This window comes from Rousettus aegyptiacus, unplaced genomic scaffold, assembly GCF_014176215.1.
Source record: "Rousettus aegyptiacus isolate mRouAeg1 unplaced genomic scaffold, mRouAeg1.p scaffold_m13_p_11, whole genome shotgun sequence".
Classification (NCBI taxonomy): Eukaryota; Metazoa; Chordata; class Mammalia; order Chiroptera; family Pteropodidae; genus Rousettus; species Rousettus aegyptiacus.
The window spans coordinates 38257367-38277140 of NW_023416286.1; the positions used below are offsets into that span (position 1 = coordinate 38257367).

General features: G+C 37.7%; 1 protein-coding gene and 1 pseudogene across 4 annotated transcripts in view; one reads left to right on the forward strand and one right to left on the reverse strand.

Annotated features, from left to right (window-relative positions):
- Positions 1–19774, forward strand: part of NRG1 (neuregulin 1) — a 942448-nt gene that overhangs the window by 432128 nt on the left and 490546 nt on the right. The window lies entirely within an intron of this gene.
- LOC118609554 lies at positions 9416–9534 on the reverse strand (annotated as a pseudogene).

A 19774-nucleotide genomic window follows, 5' to 3' on the forward strand; every position in this document is an offset into this window, starting at 1 on the left:
TCAAAGATCTTACATTCATGAGAGTTCTAATTCATACATAAAAGAAATATCGGTATTGATAAGTAGTATGCAAGTTAATAAAATTGGATGATGTGGCTGTGGAATGACTAGATGACAATTTCAGGTTGGGTATTTGAGACCGAAATGAATTTCAAGTCAAATCTGAATGACAAGAAAGGACTACCCATGACAAAAAGGGAGAGGGGAGGCAGAATATCAGGGATGGCAAACATCTAACATGATGACCCTAAGGCTGGTGTGACTTCCTTTCTGTTTCTTGAATAGACCACAGGTTGGAGGACAAAGGTTGAGGAGAAAGGCTGAGGGTATAAGATGAGTTTGGAGAAGGAGGCAGGACCAGATCATGGCGCTTTATAGCTTGGCTAGGGAGTTTGCATTTAATTTTAAATGCAACAGAACACACCTGAGGACATTATGTTAGGAAGTAATGGGACTCGATTTAAATGTTTTAAATGTCGTCTAACTGCTGTGTGGAAAATAGATTACATGCAACAAAGATAGATGCCAGTTAGGAGACTTGGTAGGAGACTGTTACGGTAGCCCTGGGGAAAGCGAGGTGACGCGGTGTTGGCTGCTGGTGGTGGAGGTGCAGAGGAGATTCTGAACATGTCTCGAAAGCAGAGGGGCCAGAGTTTGCTTAAGAAATATGAAGGCTTATGGTCTTCAAGCAAAGGAAATACAAAATTAAATGGTAACTCCAAAATTTTCAGCCTAAGTGAGTAGATGATGTTGGCATTTACTGAGATGGGCCAGACTGAGAGAAGAGTCGAATTGGAAAGCAAAATTATTAGTTCTATTTTGGCCATGTTCACATTTTGGAATGTCTACTTAATATAAGTGGAAAGGTCAAATGGGCAGTTTTCCGTACAGGTTTGCTCATGAGAGAAATTAGGAATGGAGATTAAATTTTGTGAGCCTATAACATATAGATAGTATTTAAAGCTAATATAATAGTAGGAGATCACCTAGAGAGTACTTAGAGTGTCTTATCTTAGTCAGCTGCCATAGCAAAGTACCAAGACTTGGTGGCTTAAATAACAGGAATTTATTTCTCATAACTTTGGAGACTGGAAGCCCAAGATCAAGATGCCAGAAGGTTCAGCGTCTGGTGGGAGCTCTCTTCTTGGGTTTAGAAATCCACACAAGGACATAAGAAAGCTGTGTCCTCACATGGCCTTTCCTTGCTATATGTGGTCAAAAAGAAAGAGGTAGCAAGCTCTCTAATATCTTTCCTTATAAGGTCACTAATCCCATCATCAAGATCCACCCTCATGACGGGATTAGTGACCTTAACTACCTCCCAAAGGCCCATCTCCAAACACCATTGCATTGGGTGTTAGGGCTTCAACATATGAATTTTGAGGGGACACAATTCAAGTCATAACAGGCAGCAAAGAGAAAAGAGCCTGGGAGCACTTTAACATTGATAGATGAGCAGAGAACGAGAAGCCAGCGCAAGAAACTGAAAAGGAGCAAAAGTGAACCAGAAGAAAACCCGAGGTGCACGGAGCGTACCATGTGGTAGAGGTTGTTAGGATGCTTGAAGAGAGAAAAGGTTGAAATAGTCATAAAAGAGGGAGAAATCAAACACATCAGAGACGGGTAGTGTGGGGAGACAGTTCTCCATGGGTCTTTCACATTTTTGCTCATTTTGCTGTCAGTGTCACTGACTCCCTTGTTTCAGGACTTTTTTTTTTTTTTTTTTTTTCTAGTCTGTGTAGTAAACAGCCCTGGGTGATAGAAATGGTGTCTCTCCCCTAAGCAAAGGGCAGGTCTGTTTGCCCTTTTGTATAATAAAGAGGATGTTTCTCTCTGGGGCCAAGGCCAGACAGGCTTACTACCCAATATAAAATATTCAGGTTTTTAAATACATAGTTCTTTTGGAATACAATCCACTTGCATGTGCAGATGTCACCTGTCCAGCGAGTATCGGCATTCAGGGAACTAATACAAATGCTGACACTCTTGAGTACTGCTGTTGTTATAAAGTCCCTGGTCTCTGACCCCAAACTCTCACGTCTCCTGCCAGGATCCATGAAACAGTGGCAAGCTACCTTTGCAAGTGGAGGAGGGTAATGACTCGGATCTGTCGCAGTTCTCCAAAGGTGATAGACAGTTTTGATTGTACACTTGAGATCTATGGTTCTGGGGGTGTATTTTTTACACCAATGTTCAGTGACTCCGACGCAGGTGCAGGAAGATGGGTTTATGCCTTAGGGATTTGATATAAGTGGTTTACTGTGTGATCATATAGCTCCTTTTTGGGTACTGAGACTCCCTCACTGCTGGGTTGTACAGACCCAGGAAAAGCAGTGTTTGAACAAAGCCAGGTAAAGTGCTAATAAGTGTGCCAGCATATTTAGATATTTCCAAGAGACACGGAAATGGTAAATGTTTTATTTAATCATTTGTCACAATCAGATTATATATTCTTATGCTTAGATGGCATAATTTATATTAAAGAATTAGGCTTTATGTGATACCCTAGTATTAATAGTATTTGACAAAACCATAGACAATGAACTACATTTAATTAACAATAATGATTAATAACATATCGTGCATTTTTAGGACATATAGGGAATAATTATATATTACAGAGCCGTGTAATGTATCTCTGATTTATTAGGTTGAGAATCAATAAACACGGTTTTTTTTACATGATTGCTATCAAGAATTTTTAATTAAATTGAGGAAGTTCCTTTCCCACTTGGTTGCCAGTTTCTCTCTTTATAATAATAAGGATATTATCCCTATAGAGCAGTTGAGTAGGTGTTTGTCTGTAAAGTAATTTAGTGGAAATGATATTGTCTCTGTGGATGCCCACTTGCATGCACATATAATATACTGAGGGATTCCAGGCACTCGACAATCTGTTTCATCTACAGACAGTTGTGCGAAGAGAGAGCTCTGGGAAAATCCAGTTTCTAGTCCTAGTTTTTACCTCCATTCCTACACCTCCTCTTTCCATAAGAGCCCCTGAAGTACACAGGCATCCTCATCTCTCAAGTTTGGGTTGGCTGTCTCCATTTGGGTACCAGAAAAATTGCTTTTCCTGCCTTTTCAGAGACTGTTTTCTGCTTCAGGCCAGTAAGTACTCATTCGATTCTAGTCTGAATCTTCTCAGTCATTCCTAAGTGTATATTTTCTACATAGTCTTTTTGCCAGGAGTAGTTTTATATTAAGATTCAAATTTTCTGAGATTTGCCAGCAAACCCAAATGTGTCCTGTCTTTTCTGGGATTCTTTTGATGTTGAAGGATTTAGAAGTAGACAGTAGAGGCTTTTAATATTGTAAAAGGATGTCCACTGTCCTTGTTGATGAGACACAGGGGGCTGTAACCTCCCGGAGAGCCCTCTTTTCCCCAGAACCCTGCTTCTTTCCTCTTTACAAATTCGGCAACTGCGCCTGACTTGGCAGAACCTAACGGCAGCTGTACAGCACCACTTATAACAGTAGAAGTGGATTTAAACTTCGGGGACAATGTACCAACGGAACACATATAATATATAATCGTTCCACTGAGGACAGACTGTGTCAGCACTGTATGGTCACCCGTCACTTAAGGCCAACACCCAAGAAAGACAAACATCTGAAGCTCAGCAGGGAATACAAGCAAAGTATTTTTCTCATAAAATGCAAGTTTTAAGATTTCTTGTCAATGACAGGGTACCAATCAGAACCATTTTGTCCTTCTCCAGGCCCGAAATGGTGACCATGGCCCACTGGTGTGTGCAGTTCTGCTGGCTCAGAGGATAAGCAAGCTTCCGAGGCCATGCTTTGTAGGAGGCTTGAAACAGTTTTTAATGCAAGGTGGTTGAACCCATTTTTTTCTTATTTTCCCCCTTAAAACTCATCCCAGGCAGTTTTTCAAAAGAGAGAAAATAGATTGTTTTGCATTTAGCATAGCATAAGAGAGTCCTTAATATTTTGACCTTAAGCAACCATTCTGACCACATCATTCCCCACCCACAACTCACTCAGTCTCCAGACACACACAAGAGTTGAGTTTTCTAGAACATAGATAACCCTCTCTCACAATTCTATGTATTAGTATAAAATGTTTCCTCTGCTATTCCATTTCCACCTGATGAAACTATATTATTCAGGGTCAAGTGTAAATATATCGACTCCCATTTTCCCCTTCCAATTCCCAGGGTTTTGGCTGTCAGAATGAAGCTTTGGGGAGAAATCTGTTTAATTATTGATTAGATGACAGAGAATGGAATGGGAGCGAGAACCACCCAGCAATTTTTTCTTGCACAGTCATGAAGCAAAGATAAAAAGGAATTGATGTTTTATTTGACAAATCATAAATTATCATGAAACAAAATGAGATATTATGAACCTTTGTCCTTTGACAAAGTGATAAATGTTGAAAAGAAATATCACAGTTATGTATATACAGAGTATAGAAATGTATGAGGCATGCTTTTTATAAAACGTAGAGGCCAGTTACAATAGGCATGTTAATATGTTTATCAGTTTTTTTAGAAGTATACAAATGTGCACACTTAGCTTTAAAAGGTAAGATTTGCAAATAAGATGAGACTACATATTTATACCACGCGGATAATGCATGATTAAACTCTTGGCAATGAGAATCATGTAGCTTCCTTTTGGGGGTATTAAGTGCCTCTTGGAGTGGTTCCTAATTTGCCCTGCCTCGGGTGACCACTTAAGGTTTGTAGCTGGGATGCATTGCACCAAGGGCTCTAGGATTCAGTAGCTATAAGTGTTATGGCCATGAATACAATAGGATAATGATGTTCTTTCCCTGCATTGCACTCTGACTCAGCTTATAAGTGCCTTGGGGACCCAGGGCTTATGGCTATTTCTATCAAGAAACATTTCCTTGCTCTAGAAAGGAATTACTCGAACACTATAATTCTGGAATTACTCTCAACAACACTGAAGGTCAGGGCAGTTCTTCATGTGGATAGATTTCTGTCAAATACTGAGACATCTATTTAATGTCAGGCAGTGGTGTAGTATTATTTGTTTTTCTTTATGTGGAAACTCAGTTGATACCCAGGGCCTTCTCTTCATTACTCATATCAGCTTATCAAGTACTTTAAGACACCATGCATCTCAATACCTCTACCTCCACTGACCGCCTTTGATATTTTCGGCCTCACTTATCCTTTCTCTGAACTCAGTTAAAACTTATATTCTTATCCACTTCTCTGAACAAGAATATGAGTTTGTACCCATTCTCCCTCCCTCCCCCTCTCTCACTTTCGCTTTTTCTCTCCCCCCTTCACCCTTCCCTCACCTCCCGATTCCTGTTCCTTCATTCCCTCTGTTGATTATTTTGTTCTGGTACTTGGTACTTATGAATACATTTTATTAGTATCCTAAACTCTTTCGAAACAAGAAATCTGTATATTGTTTCTCATGTAATCCTTAAGAAACTTCATACAGGAATCGGAAATATATAGTGATGGATTGATTGGTAAATAAGTAAAATAGTGACTTGGTAAGGTCAGTGGGCCATTCTACGACATGGTCCAGGAATGTGGTACCAGGGCAGTAATAAGCTGCCAAGGATAAGCTGCCAAGATAAAGTAATCGTTGTATATAACAGAGGAATTATGACTCAATACTGATTTTCCTCTAACTCTTTGGCCTCGGTTGCATCAACTATAGATATGTTAACAATGAATTAGTTAATAGTTCTCATTAAGAACTGCTAATACATTCAAGAGACATAAACTACGTTTGTTGTCTTTTATTTCCGAAGCAAAATTTTGGCCAGGGAAACTTTTTGTAATGTCCCCTTTTGATGGGATCTTTTATTCAGCCTATGTCTACAGATGTGATATTTGTCAGATGAGATAGTTGCTTGAGTTTAACATATATATAAATTATTATACAATACTATATAAAAATATATGTGTTATATGTATAAACACACATACATAAATGAATATACATTCACATATCCAAACTCTTCATAATCTTTCCACAAATCACTGAATAACATTTGAAAAATTGACAATTGTCTCTTCTGGTTAAAGATAAACATAACATTTCCCTCATTCCCTCTGTTGATTATTTTGTTCTGGTACTTGGTACTTATGAATACATTTTATTAGTATCCTAAACTCTTTCGAAACAAGAAATCTGTATATTGTTTCTCATGTAATTCTTAAGAAACTTCATACAGGAATCAGAAATATATAGTGATCTGTTCCGTGGAGACTTGTGCCAAAAGCTTGCCCAGCTGGAGGTGTGCTCCACAACCAACAATAAGAAACTTTTGTAACTCCACCTAATACAACTCATGACTTTTCTAGTTTGAAAACAAAGGATGGCTGCTTGGTTTCCATGTCTAATGTTACCAATGCTGACAAAAAAAAAAAATCTATTCAGGGAAGTTCCCACTGCTGGAGTTTTGCTAGTAATCTTCAGCTCTGCCGGAAGTCTTTGGAGTCTGCTGCCATCCCTGAAACTGGCTGTCCTCTTCCATCAGTTTCCTGGGCAGGGGATCAAACCAGCTATTAGGTATCTGTTTGCACTGCATGCAAACAAAATTTAATGTAGAGACTTACAGCTTCCTCATTCCTAAAGCCCCAGGAACCTCATCCTGCCTGACCCCAGGCATTCTGATATGGGAATGGATATCCCCTGGGTCTGTTTGACCAGATCATCTTATATTGAAAGTTCAAATGACCATAGCCTGAGGATGATGAAGTAAATTTGAATATGTATGTATTGTCCTGCTTTTTGAATATTTCCTGGTATATAGAGCCAGCTGTCTATCCTTGTGGTGTGAGGGTTGATAACACTGCTGTGTTAATTCTTAGATCACCTAGGCTGTGTAAGCTCCCTAAAGAGCCCATTCAGAGCACTAGGTTTGGAAAATCAATATTAAGCACGATTATTCCCCCTCTTATGGGTCATTGACTATAAATAGGCCAAATCTACAAGCATCAGATTTCTAAACACATATTTAGTAGGGAGAATTTCTCTTTTCTAACCGAGAAATACTAGCTACTGGTCTGGAGAAAATCTGCCTAGAAAATTATAAGAGGCCAGAGGATTAAATGTTATTGAGAACCTCTTAGCATTTTTTCCTCCTACACATAGTATTGTAGCACAGAGCAAAAGAAAATGCTGTTTTTTGTTTTCTGACTTTTTAAAATTGTGCTTATAAATTATTCATTAGACCACTGAAATAATATGAGAATTTGGGCTCTGAGAAAGAAATAAATGTTTTTAAAATAGGGCTAACACATGTACAAATACAAAATTATATCAGGCATGTGCTTTAGAGTATGGATCAGATTTCTAAATGTGTATTTATGTCTGTCTTAGGCTTAAAACAAAGTTTCATATATGAAGAATCATTTACATATATATATATACATATATACATATATATATATATATATATATATATATATATATATATATATATAAAACACACTCTCTCTCATATATATATATGAGAGAGAGAGTGTCTTAGTATGGTAACATGAAGCAAACCAAAACCACGTTACTTTTTTTTTTGTTGTATAATTAAGGCCCCAGGCAGCATTAACTCACTATCATGCAAAATGTGTAGACTTTCAGATGTTGGTCAGTACCTGGAGTCTACTGCTCCACTGGCCTCTGAGTTGCAGCCTCTGCTAGCTTTGGGGCAATGAAAGCCCCATGATTTGCCTGCTACTGCCTTTGGTTGGGCAAATTACAGAGCAGATGGCCCATGTCTAGAGTCCAAGCTTCTGTGCATGGCTTTTTATGGGAGGAAATATTTCTCTGCTTTCAAAAGCAATTGGCTCTATGCTAAGTTCCTGGATTTTTTGTACTAATAATGTATAGTATATGAATAAATCAAAGTCGATTAGGACTGAAAATCTCTTGATACTAGATTATTCTGTATTTAAATAGCTTGCACTAACAGCTAGAATAATGAAAGTTTACAAGAAATGTCCATTCTTCCTAACATTATAAATTCATTGGGGGCAGGGCCCATATTTGCCCGGTTAACTGTTATTTCCCAGTATTTCCACTGTGCATAACATATATCAGGGTCTCAGTACACCCTTGAGTTAAAGTGAATTGCAATGGCATGAACTGAGTTCTACACCAAATACTAGACAGATGTGTTTCTTGCGGGACTTCTGTGGGTCAGTATAAAAACAAGGTGATGCAATGTGAGAAGCAGTTAGGGTAATTATTTGACCCAGATCACTGCCTGAAGCTTATACTCCACAGCATTTCATCCACCTCTGTAGTTACCTTCTCTCCTCCAAAGTCCACAGATCATATCCATTGGAAACATGTTCGTGCACACATCCATGCCCATATGCACATGCATGCATTGGAAATTCTGCTGGTTTTACTCTTTGGGGGCAGTTGGTACTTTGTTGAGAATCACTGTATTGGTTCATCATCAGTGTGGAGTTGATCACACTGTATCACACCTTGCTATAGAAGGCTTTTTGAGTCTGTAAGCCTCCCTCCATCTGCCTGTCATTCCTGTGCATTTCTGGTTAGTGTCAATTTAACCTCCAAAGAGGCCATCATCTGCTTTGTAAAGAGCTGAAGTGGGAAAGAACAAACAAGCAAACAAACCTAGAATCATGCGGCCAAGTTGGAACCTGCTAGAGAAGGTCAGCCATAACAGGCCAGTCAGCATGGAGACAGGGTGATCCTTATCACACAAAAGCATCTGGTGACTGAGAGACAGAAAGGCAGGGCTACAAGAGAATGAAGATCTGCTGAAAGTGTCTTCAGTCATAAAGCTAAGGACAGACATTCTGAATGACAGTGTAGGGGGAAAAAAAGAAGGAGAATTAAAAAAACGATTGGGCCTACAGTTGTCATTTTTAGTTAGTTACAAATGGTGATCATTGCTAGTGAAATAAATGAGTGAAGAAAAGGTGTGTACAGAGTGTGTGTGTGTGTGTGTATGTGAGAGAGAGAGAGAGAGAGAGAGAGAGAGAGAGAGAGAGAGAGAGAGAGATACAGAGATACAGAGATACAGAGAAAGAGAGACCTGTGTGACTGTGTGTAACACTAGGCTGAAATTCTTGTTTCATCATTCTGCCAAGGCAGAGGTTTATAGATTCCCATCTGTGTATTACTGCTTTACTCTGAAAGATGCTGCTGGTCTTGTCTAACATTTATCCACCTATCACTAGGCATAGAGAGCTGCCATGGGATGTATGAAGAAATTTCTTTTATATACTCAGAAGGCTGAGTAAGGTACCATTCTTAAGATGTTACTGTTCCTTTGTTTATTTATTTATTTTAGCTTTGGGTTTTCCTTTCTTTTGATTTTTAAATTTTGACCTCAGTTTTTTCTTTATTTTTTTTCCCCAATGAATTACCCACACACTTCCAATAACATGGTACCAACACACTGAATATATATATTTTTAAACACCTACAGCACCTGGTCTTCCTAGGTGGTCTCCCATCCAAGTACTAACCAGGCCTGACCCTGCTTAGCTTCTGCGATCAGATGAGATCAAGCACATTCAGGGTGCCATGGCCATAGACAACACACTGACTATTTGCTGCCCATTTTGAGCAGAGATTACATCTCTGGAACTCCAGGAACCTGTAGGAGATCTATGTATAACCTCTATGAAATTATTTGCAAAACAACTTGCAAGTGTCTTTTTAGGTTTAGATGTCCATGAGAAGTTGAATGGTTATCATTTGACTCTCAAAGAGCAATATGACCTTCAAAAAGGTGGAGCACTGCTCCATTCAAAATAGAGGTCACAAATATCTAGCGTACGGATGTCTTTTCTTTCGCTTATTTGTTTGGAATAGTTTTTAGCATTTAAAGTCATGAGATTAAGTCATGAGATTTCCCGTAAAATAAATGCATTTGTATGCTTGTCTGGAAAAATCAGTTCTGGCAACAGGACCCAGATTCCTCCCTAAAATCGAGTAAGAACTGCCCCCTCTAGATGGGGTATTGTACTCCCCAGTTCCATAAAGTCCACAACTCATTTTTCTTAGGGAGCCAGTTCAGCTGTCTTCAAGTCTGCATTCCTCTCCTGCTCCCTGTAAGCATTTGGAGGGGTGCTCTAGCAAAGTGGTTGAAGTCTTAAGCTCTAGAACCAGACTACATGGTCCCAAATACTGGCTCTACCCATTGCTACCCTGTAAGTTTTGGGGGTTTTATAAACTCTCTTTGCCACTAAAATCCTAAGGGTAAAACATATACGATAGGAATACTTTCCTCATTGGATTATTAAAAAGAACACAGGAGTTAATACATGTTAAATATTTAGAAGAATTCTCCAAATCCTTGATAAATGTCTATCACTATTTGAGCTGCACTAAAGGATTTGACAAGATGACCTCAAATCTACGGACCCATGGGTCTCCCACCCTGCACTGTTTTTTAGCACAGCTTTTTACTCTATGTAAAAATCTAAAGTATATTTGAATAAATTATGAGCTGAACTTGTATTTTTTTCTCATAACTTTTAAATTCTATGCTATAAATTTATGTTCTAAATAATGTCTTCTAAGTACACAATAAACATTTATTGAATTAAATGGTAAGGATATAGAGGAAATTTGACTTTCAGGTAGGCCGAAATGGCTTAGCTCTGTACTATCTTTTGGTATGGGATTTTATCAAATCTTTGGAAATGGAAAAATCAAGTCAGTGTCTTATAGGTCTCTTCCTATAATTTCTCCCTTCTTTTAATTTTTCTCCATTAAAGGAGTATTAATTCTATCTCTAGTAGAGTATTCTTGAAAACACTTGAGTTTACCAAGCACAAATAGTTGTGGAACCTGGGTCATTCTAGAATGAAATTAATTGTATGCTCTATTTGGGGGCTTACACTCTTGGAGGCTAAGTGTTTGTCCAGAATATTTTATACCACATCCCATACATCATAACTTGGCTAAAAATGGCAATCTGGGAGGCACCCCTCAAGAGGTCCGCTAAAATAAGTGAATTACACTTAAAAATGTTTTGCGATCACAACAATTGAAAATAACATAATGATCACAGCAGGCCTTTGGACTACCGCTGGCTTTCTTTTTTTTTTCCTTTCCTCAGTTCTAGTTTTTAAGTTTATTGCTAGCTTTTGATGCATGTGTGTATGTGCTCTTGAGACAGTATTTGAAGTTTGAGTGAGAGGTACTGCTCATATTCTCATTTATTTCTATTATTCCATCTTCCATTTTTCTTCACTGTGGTGTGTGAATGGTAGCAGAGCCAGGCTGCCAGTTGCATGTCTGACTGGGGTTTCAATAGCCTCACCTTCACAGAGGCACTCAACTTAGCCAACCAGGTGGAAAAATCCAAGGGCTCAATCTCTCCTTCTCCCCTGCTTTTTGTTGTATCTAATGACTGGCCAGGAGAGGTACAAGGAGAGACTTTCCAGAAAAAGGGTTAAAAAAAATCAAAAGGAAGCAAATTGCTTTCTTGTTTTCTGGGATACTTGAACCAGAACCTACTGAGTATTCTAATTTTCTGTGACTTAATAGATAAATGTCATTCTTAGATGCTTAAATTTTTTTTCAAAATAAAGAAGACATTCCTATAAACAGATAAGAATTATATTTCCCATAAATACATATTGACACAATGCCAATTAATCTTGAATCTAAGTTTTTGTTCCCCAAGTCCAATACTCAGTCCAAAACATATGACTTTTCCTATATGCCTGCAGGGCTGCCATGAATGATTATGTATACTGAACATAGTACACAACCAAAGGCTCAAATCAGTGAGTGCCCCATTTATTAAAAATTAGTTCCATGCATGGGATTGTGTCCACCCTAGAGGGGGTACCTTTTCTAATTTCCATAAAGGGAAGGTATAAAAATAATGGAATAACCTGATTTTAGAACATGTGTAGACACTAACATCATAAAAGTCTGCCTCCCACGCATGATGTTAAGGTGTTTATTTTAATCAACAACTTTGGGGATAAAGGCAATGACTCCCCTACAATTCAGCAAATTCCCTGCAGGCTTTGGAAGGTTGGAGCATAACCTCTGGTCATTGGGATTCTTTTAGAAGGGATGCAAATCATAAGGCAACAAACACTCTTTTAGTGACTGTAAATTTTATGGGGGTCAATATGCTGCCGCCAAACTCTAATGTAATCTCATTTGGGTCAACCAGAGTAGCAGAAGCTGAATACTCTCATAATTTCTTGGGTAGAGTCTAATCACATGAAATTTTAGGTGCATAACAAAGTCATGTGAGAAGCAGGAAATCTTTTTGCTCGGTGCCTCTGGAGCAAAGTGCAAAGTCAGAACCCAAATGTTGTTCACCAGGACTCTTGTGTATTTAACTAGGAATGGAAACCTCTAATTACATGGGAGCTTTTTTTTTTCATTGGTTCCTTTAGATCCCCCTAAAAGATCTATGAGAAAAGCGGTAAAATGTTTATTAATTGGAACTGAAACAAAACTTCTTACTAACTAGTTTGATGGTTTTACTTTCCGTAGGGAAAAAGACCTTTACAAAACTACTCAAAAGAGGATTAATTTCAAAGTATATCATGGAATCAGGTTTAGGCTCCTGGATCTTCCTTACATGCATAAATATGACGTTCAGAATGATAAACCCAAGGCATATTAAGGATCCCTAATCAATTTAAAAATTTTTGATTTCATTCCTTATGCTGGATTTCCTGTCAGCAATACAGACCTATATATGTTAGAAAGATTTTTTTCCTGAAGAAAATCCCCACAAAAGGTTTGAAACCTTTAATTAGTCATGAAATTAACCATTCCTTGAGCCTTAATTGTTTGGCATCACTAGCAGAGAACTGGTAAAATCATATTTAAGCTTCATGATTTGGTGGAAACAATTTTTTTTTTTTTAAAGAAAGTTTTGTTGTTAACTTAGCATACATTTGTTTTCTGAAAAGGTGTCATTTGCCATTTCTTCCACCTATTTGTTGTAGCCAAGCTTTTAAGATGTGGGATAACTTTTAATTTCTACAAAAAGCTGGCTGGGAAAAGAAGAACATCATAAAAATATGTGGCAAAGAAAGGGCGAGGGAATCCTATATTGAGAGATTATCATGAGAATTTAATAAGATAATTACATGCCTAGCAAGATGTGTGGTGTATAGAGAAGTAGTAAACATTAATTTCCTTCTCTCCCTCTATAGTTCACCTCTAGACCCTTTCTTCCTTTTTCTGCCAAGCATTTTGGCAGGAGCATAGTGGATGAGACAGATAGATTGGTTCCCAAAGAAAGGAAACCTGTGGTCTCATGTGTACCAGAGTCCAGCCAACTCCAGCCACTGCTGTCTCCATTAGAACACTCCCCTCCTTATGCTTGCAGAGTGCTCTGTAAGGGCTCTGCCTCTGGGCACATTATCTTCTTGGGTGAAAAGCATGTGTTCATAAGGGCTATGTTGGGGCGAGGAAAGTAGAATTGTGACACTCGGGGGCCTACATTTATTCCATATCTTTTGTGCAGAATTTGATTCTCATTTGAGGAAGTGTCTAAATTGTTTTGAACATTCTAAAGTGGTTGGCAGGCTGTGTACTACATTGTGAGTTGCTGATGTTAGATGTAAGATGTATTCTCCCATAATCTCACCTTTCTGTGGCTGACTCTTCCCACATCAAAACTAACATGTGCTGTCAGCTTCATTTCTTTGGGTCTCTGAATGTGATCAATTTGGTAATTCACTCCACTCTACCAATGCTTTTAATGTGCTTGTTATCATAAAAAGGAATATTTTGTATTTTTAAAAGAGGATTTTAGTTGTGTAACATTTTAGACCCAAAGTATAAATTTATTGGTAGAGTTTTCAGTGCAAAGACCCAGAAGGAGAGAAATCTTTGATGGAGGACTTTCAGAGTTGTCTCTTAAACATCACTCCACTTGGCCCTTTCTTAAAGGAATGGCAACATGCCTGGGTTATTTCTTCTTAACCCTCAGTAGTGGGGGTATGACCTAAGATGTGCTATTTGTGAAGAGTTTGGACTTTTGTTTTTGTTTGACATTTTTGGCTTTTTAATAGATAATTCTTAAAAATTATAAACTAAGCAAAGCAAGCACTGTGCTAATAGAAAATTGAATTTTGGAAAACTTGGAAACAACTAAAAATGTTTGTCAATAAAGGAATAGTTAACTGAATTACATATAAAAACTATACATATAATGAAATACTATATTAATGAATAAAAAACATCATTAATGAGTGCTCCCTCCTAAATAAATACCCCACCAGCCGATCCAATGATATATGGCAAAAACCATAAATTATCTCTGTCCCATAATTTTCATCTCACATATGTAATCTATCATGAAGCCTCTAAATACCAAATATCTTTCAAATCATCTACATTCCTCCAACTCCACCAATATTCCCAGATCCAAATTTGGTATTTAATTATGCTTTTTAAATGAACATGGAGTACGATCACATTTGTAACACATCTATCTACACATATATATCAGGAAATGGTGCCTGGAGCGGTGTTCACCAAATTGCTAACTGTGGTTTACTGTTAGGTAGTGGGAGTCAACATTATTTTTTTTTTTAATTTGAATTTCTCTGTATTGTTTAAAAAATTTTTAAATAATACTATATTATTTACTCCCCTCCAAAAAGAAATACACTACTATAAAGTAGTGATAATAACAATTAACTCACCTTTTTTTCTGTATCAACATAATATTCAAATAAACTAGTACATATGAAAGTCTTTTGTAATATTAAAATGAAGTTATTATTTTGGTTATTGAGGGCCAAAATAGTAGTCATTGTAGTAGTAACAACAACAACAATAATAGAATAATAGCTGCTAAAATATCTTGAATACATAAACCTAGTATTTTGAGAGCATTAATGCATTTAAACCTCATGGAAAGCCTATAACATTATTAATATTCCATTTTGGAGGTGAGGAAACTGAGGCAGAGCTAGATTAAGTAGTTTACCCTGGCAGACACAGCTAAGAGAATGCAGCCAGATTTGAACCCAAATAGTCAAGAGCCAGAGCCTGAACACTAACTACTGTGCAATCATCAGAACATATTGAGGAAGCAGCAGAGGTAGAACTTAGCTCCAAATATCAGACTCTCTCCACGATGAAGCTCCTAAAGGAATTTTTGTACAGATTACTTTACTGCCTCTGCTGATTTAAAAAAGTTTTTAGGTACTGCTAAATGATTCTGGGACACCACGCCATGTGACCAGCGTTGGAAATAGTGTAAAATGATTATGCATTTTAACATCATGGGGTATGACATGGAGAAGCGGGTGGAGAGGAACTAATATTCCAGAAACATTTATCCTCTAGCCACTATATAGATACCATTTCACTGACTCCTCACAACTCTCCTAGAAGTAAGTGTTAAGATTTTCAATTGTTTTCAACTTATAGTATTAAATAAAGAAATTCAGATGTGGATTTATCAAGGCAGAATAAGATACTGTGGCCACTACATGGCAGGGACTTCATTTAATTATCCCGAGTCCCCCCAAAAGTAAAACAGTTTTTTTCTGGTTGATGGCAGTAGCTTCAGGGAAGACACTTCCCTAGATTTCAATGTCCCAACTTGAAAAGTGGAGTTTGACCATATATTTTGTCTACCAGATTAGACATAAAAAACCTGATGAATGGTTGTAAGCTCTTTGGAAACAAAATGCAAAGGGAATACTAAATAAAAGGACTGATCGATATTGAGTTCCACTTTGAAATTCTTTCATCTGCTAATGCTGGTTTTCTTGGCAGTACCAGCAAGATCTGGAATTTTTTAAAAAATCATTCTTATATATGTATTGACTGAATTTATTAAGATGCTTTATTACCATATCCATTTGCTTATAAGAAGCCGTCCATATATGTCAAATATAAGTCTCCAAAGACAATCAAATAAATGAAAATAATGCAAAGCAACAGAGGCTGCACTGCATTTACAAACTGCGTTTTTATTTGTTTTTATGTACACAAAGGAAAAGAGCAAAGGGTTGAAAGCCTTCTGGAGCAATAAATGCCACATTTTAATTTATGAATATCTCCCGCTGAGAATAAATGTGGCAGAGGAAGAGGAACCCTGGCCTGCTGCCTCCTTACTTTGTCAGTGCCTTTGAGGTTGTAAGGGGCCTAGACCTTCACTTTCAGCCCATGTTCAAATAAAAGTGTGAATAAAAAAAATGTGTAATTTCCATATTTATCACAAATTATCCTCTAACTTGTTTCTTGGTGGCTAAAACCAAGACAAAAAAATAAAAAGGAGAACAGTTTACAAATGTTGAGTTTAAGATTCAAGTATTTTTCAACCTAATACCAACATTGAGAGCAACAAAGGAGATGGGGGACACATTGTATTATCTTCGTCATCTTTTCAGGTGTAAACCAGAATGATATCCAGAAAAAAGTAGAGAAAAAAAAATTAATTGGGGATTTCTTAGGAAGACATGTAATAACTAAGGAGTATCTGTATGAAATGGAGTACATTATAAACAAGAGGCAAGACAGCGGCTACAGAAAATAATATATATATACACCTAACAGGAGCTGCAGAAGAACCCAGGTACCTAAGACAAAATGGCATGTTTGTAGCCTAGGGAGATTTCTAAGAATTAGAGATTGGGGAATATTATTTCTTGACACATCTGGATGCCACCTGGATGGAAGTCCTGGAAAAAAGTCTGAGAGAAAGGCCAAGACAAAGCAAAAAGGCCTGAACAGAAAAGCTAAGCATCAGGCTCTCATCTGGACAAAAATAAAACTCATAGAAATAAATGAAATAAAATAACCTCCCAGATAGAAGTCAAATGTAGGTCAGTCTCAGGAAAGCAAGTCTGAGGTGGAGGTGGGATGGCCTCAGGTATAGATTAGAGCTATATTGAAGTCAGGCCAGAGGAAGCCACCAGAGCCCAGCAAGTTAGATCTTAGAGAATATGAGTTCAAGGAAAAACATGAGCAGTGAACAGGAAAATCTATGAGGATCAGAAACCTTAGTGTTGGTACTTGCTAGAGAAGTAGGCAAAAAATGAAAGGGAGAGAGCCAGATGAAGCAGCTGGAATCAAGAATCTGGGCTAGAAGACCTGGCAACAGCCTGTATGAGCTGAAAGAACAGGGGCAAATCAGCCGCCAAACTTTCCCTTCAGGCCCCAAACTTGAATATTGCACCTGTGAGGCCCAGTGCCTTTGGGTGATAGTCATAGAATTTCAGTATTGGAAGGGATTTAAGAGATCATCAGTGAAGGCCTTCTGTTTGCCTCAAGCCCTCCACAGTATTTCCAGTGATGAAACCAGAAGCTTTTAACAGGAGTAGTCTATAAATGCCTTATCAATGAGCTAGGCTAAATGAAGCAAAATTTAAAAATAAGACACTAATTATTTGTAATTTAGCTATTTATTTTGTGTGCAGAGAACTCCACAGCTGTATTCAAATAACTTTTTTCACTGTAATAATTATAGCTGTTCATGTAGCGTTCAGATATGCCATCAGAAAGAAATATTGCTGAATAAGGAAAAAGGAAATGCCGTTTTCTCAAAGTCATGGTCCTTACATGGAGGTAGCTCTTCACATTGAGTGCTGGTGATGGAGATTTACAATTTATTGAGAATTCTTGTGACCCTTCTTTTCAAAGAAACGCTGATGTCTTTGTCACATATTCCAAATTTAACTTTTATTTTTAAAGATAAGTTAATGGATTAAAAAAAACCCAACATGTTTCAAAAAGACTCAGAACCTAGTTTTAGCCAGGTGTAAGTACTCTGTTTTAAGGACATCTAATTTATAGTCATAACTCAGGTAATGTAGGGAATGATCAATGAATATGAGATAATTTCCCATAAGAGTTCTTTAAATAGTAGACTCCTTTGTTGCACACATCGATTCATACAGAACTATTTCCAGCTATATAGTCAGTCTCCAATTTATGAGAAAATACTGTTTCACAAGCTGGTTTTAAGTGAGTTGTTTATAATCTAGAAGCATCTGTCCCAAAGTGAGTGTTGAATGGGTTAAATTCTCGAGTCAGCCCACAATAACTCTTTACATTAATTAATCTACGGGGCAAGTTTGCTTATCTACTTTTAGATCAGAAAACTTTTTTAATCAGATAAAAGCTATGAATCCCATGTCTCAATGAATTCACCTGCCATGACACATATACATATGCACATAAAAATTGATGTGCCAATTTGAAGGGATGTAGGAACCCATTCTAATGTATCCAAGTTAAGAAACTCAAAGGTAAAGAAGAATAATAACTATATATAACAATAATGTTTTGGTACAAGACATATGTATTTTGATTTCAAGTGCTTAATAGGAGAGGGGATTCTCCATCCCCCATGTGGCTAAGAGCAAGAGCCAGAGGTTTTTTCCTAATTCTAAAAAATCAAAAGAATTTACAGTGTGGCAGAAGTGTTTTTTTTTTTTTTTCAAATGTTAGTTCCAACAAGAACCAGCTTGCTTTCTAATCAGATGCCTCAACCAGTTGCTTTTCAACCAGGGTTCTCTCTCATCATCCATTGTGGAAGAACTTCTGTTCGCAACAATAAGAAACCAATGAGATATAAGCAGTTCTGGTACTTTTTCTTTTCTCTTTTCTTAGTGAAAGGGAGAAAGCACAGACAATTACTAACACTGAGAACACAAAGGTCTGAAGTAAGGCTCAAGTGAGGCTGGGAGTTTGGGGTCAGAGGCACTGGCAGAAGAGATGTAGAGGCCTAGAAGGAAGGGGGCAAGAGGCAAGGAGGGGTAGGAGATCGTGCAGGGATCAGCTCGCAGCCAACTCCAGACACAGAGGAAGAAGAAGCAACCCCAGGATGTACATATGCTTTATGTTTCACCTCTCTCCTCGCTGCTGAGAGTCCTCCCACTTCTGGTCTGCCGTAGACTGACTCTGATAGAGAGAAGGAAGGCTGAGTACAGAAAAGAAGGAGAAAAAGAAAAAGGTAGATAGCAAGTTGCACTATTGAGGAAGAAAATGAGAGAAAAACAACTTTCTGCCTTCATGGTCCACCAGCTGAATTTACTTACTATTCATAATCCAAGGTGTGTAAATAAAGTATGTGTTAGGTATATGCCAACCAGAAATTTCCTAAATGTCTCTCATTAACAGCAAAATATTGCATACTTATTGATTTTTAAGTCAAAAATTCCATTGAAAAGCTGTAGAAGAATCTTACTTGGATCTGAATTTCCATGCATTTCTAATATCTCAGAGAGCCTTAAGTTTTGAAAACTTTAGAATACATGGTTATGCTAGGGAAGAAAGTATAGTATGCTTTGTTTGATATAAAAAGAAATCTAAGCACAGAAAACAGAAGACCGTTGGAAGTCTAAAAAGTGGGATGAGAAGACTTATTAACAGTTTATTTCTAGAGATCAAATAACCACCCTGGCTGCTAACCTCCCTTCTAAGTCAACGAGAGAAACTCTGCGCTTTAATCCAGGCGTTGGGACCAAGTCTTACTAAACATATCTGCTTTTGAGCAAACAACAAGCATGTTCTTTGTTGAAGTTTTGTTCACTTGAAGCTCTTCTCTTGTTCTTTCTTGGCTGCTTTATCTTTCTGATGAGGAAAATGAGAGTCTGTATAATTTAGAGTGCTCAATTAGCAAACAGTGGAAGAATCAAGACTTCCAAATAGATCAACTAGCTCTGAACCTATCTCTAAGCCATAATGCAATGCAACTCTGCAATCTTTCTCTCTCTATCCCTCTCTCCTTTCTGTCCCTCTTCTGCTTTTCTCCTTCCCCTCCTCCTTGACCTCCTTCTCCCTTTGTCTTCCTCATCCCTGCCCCTTTCCCTCCTCCTCT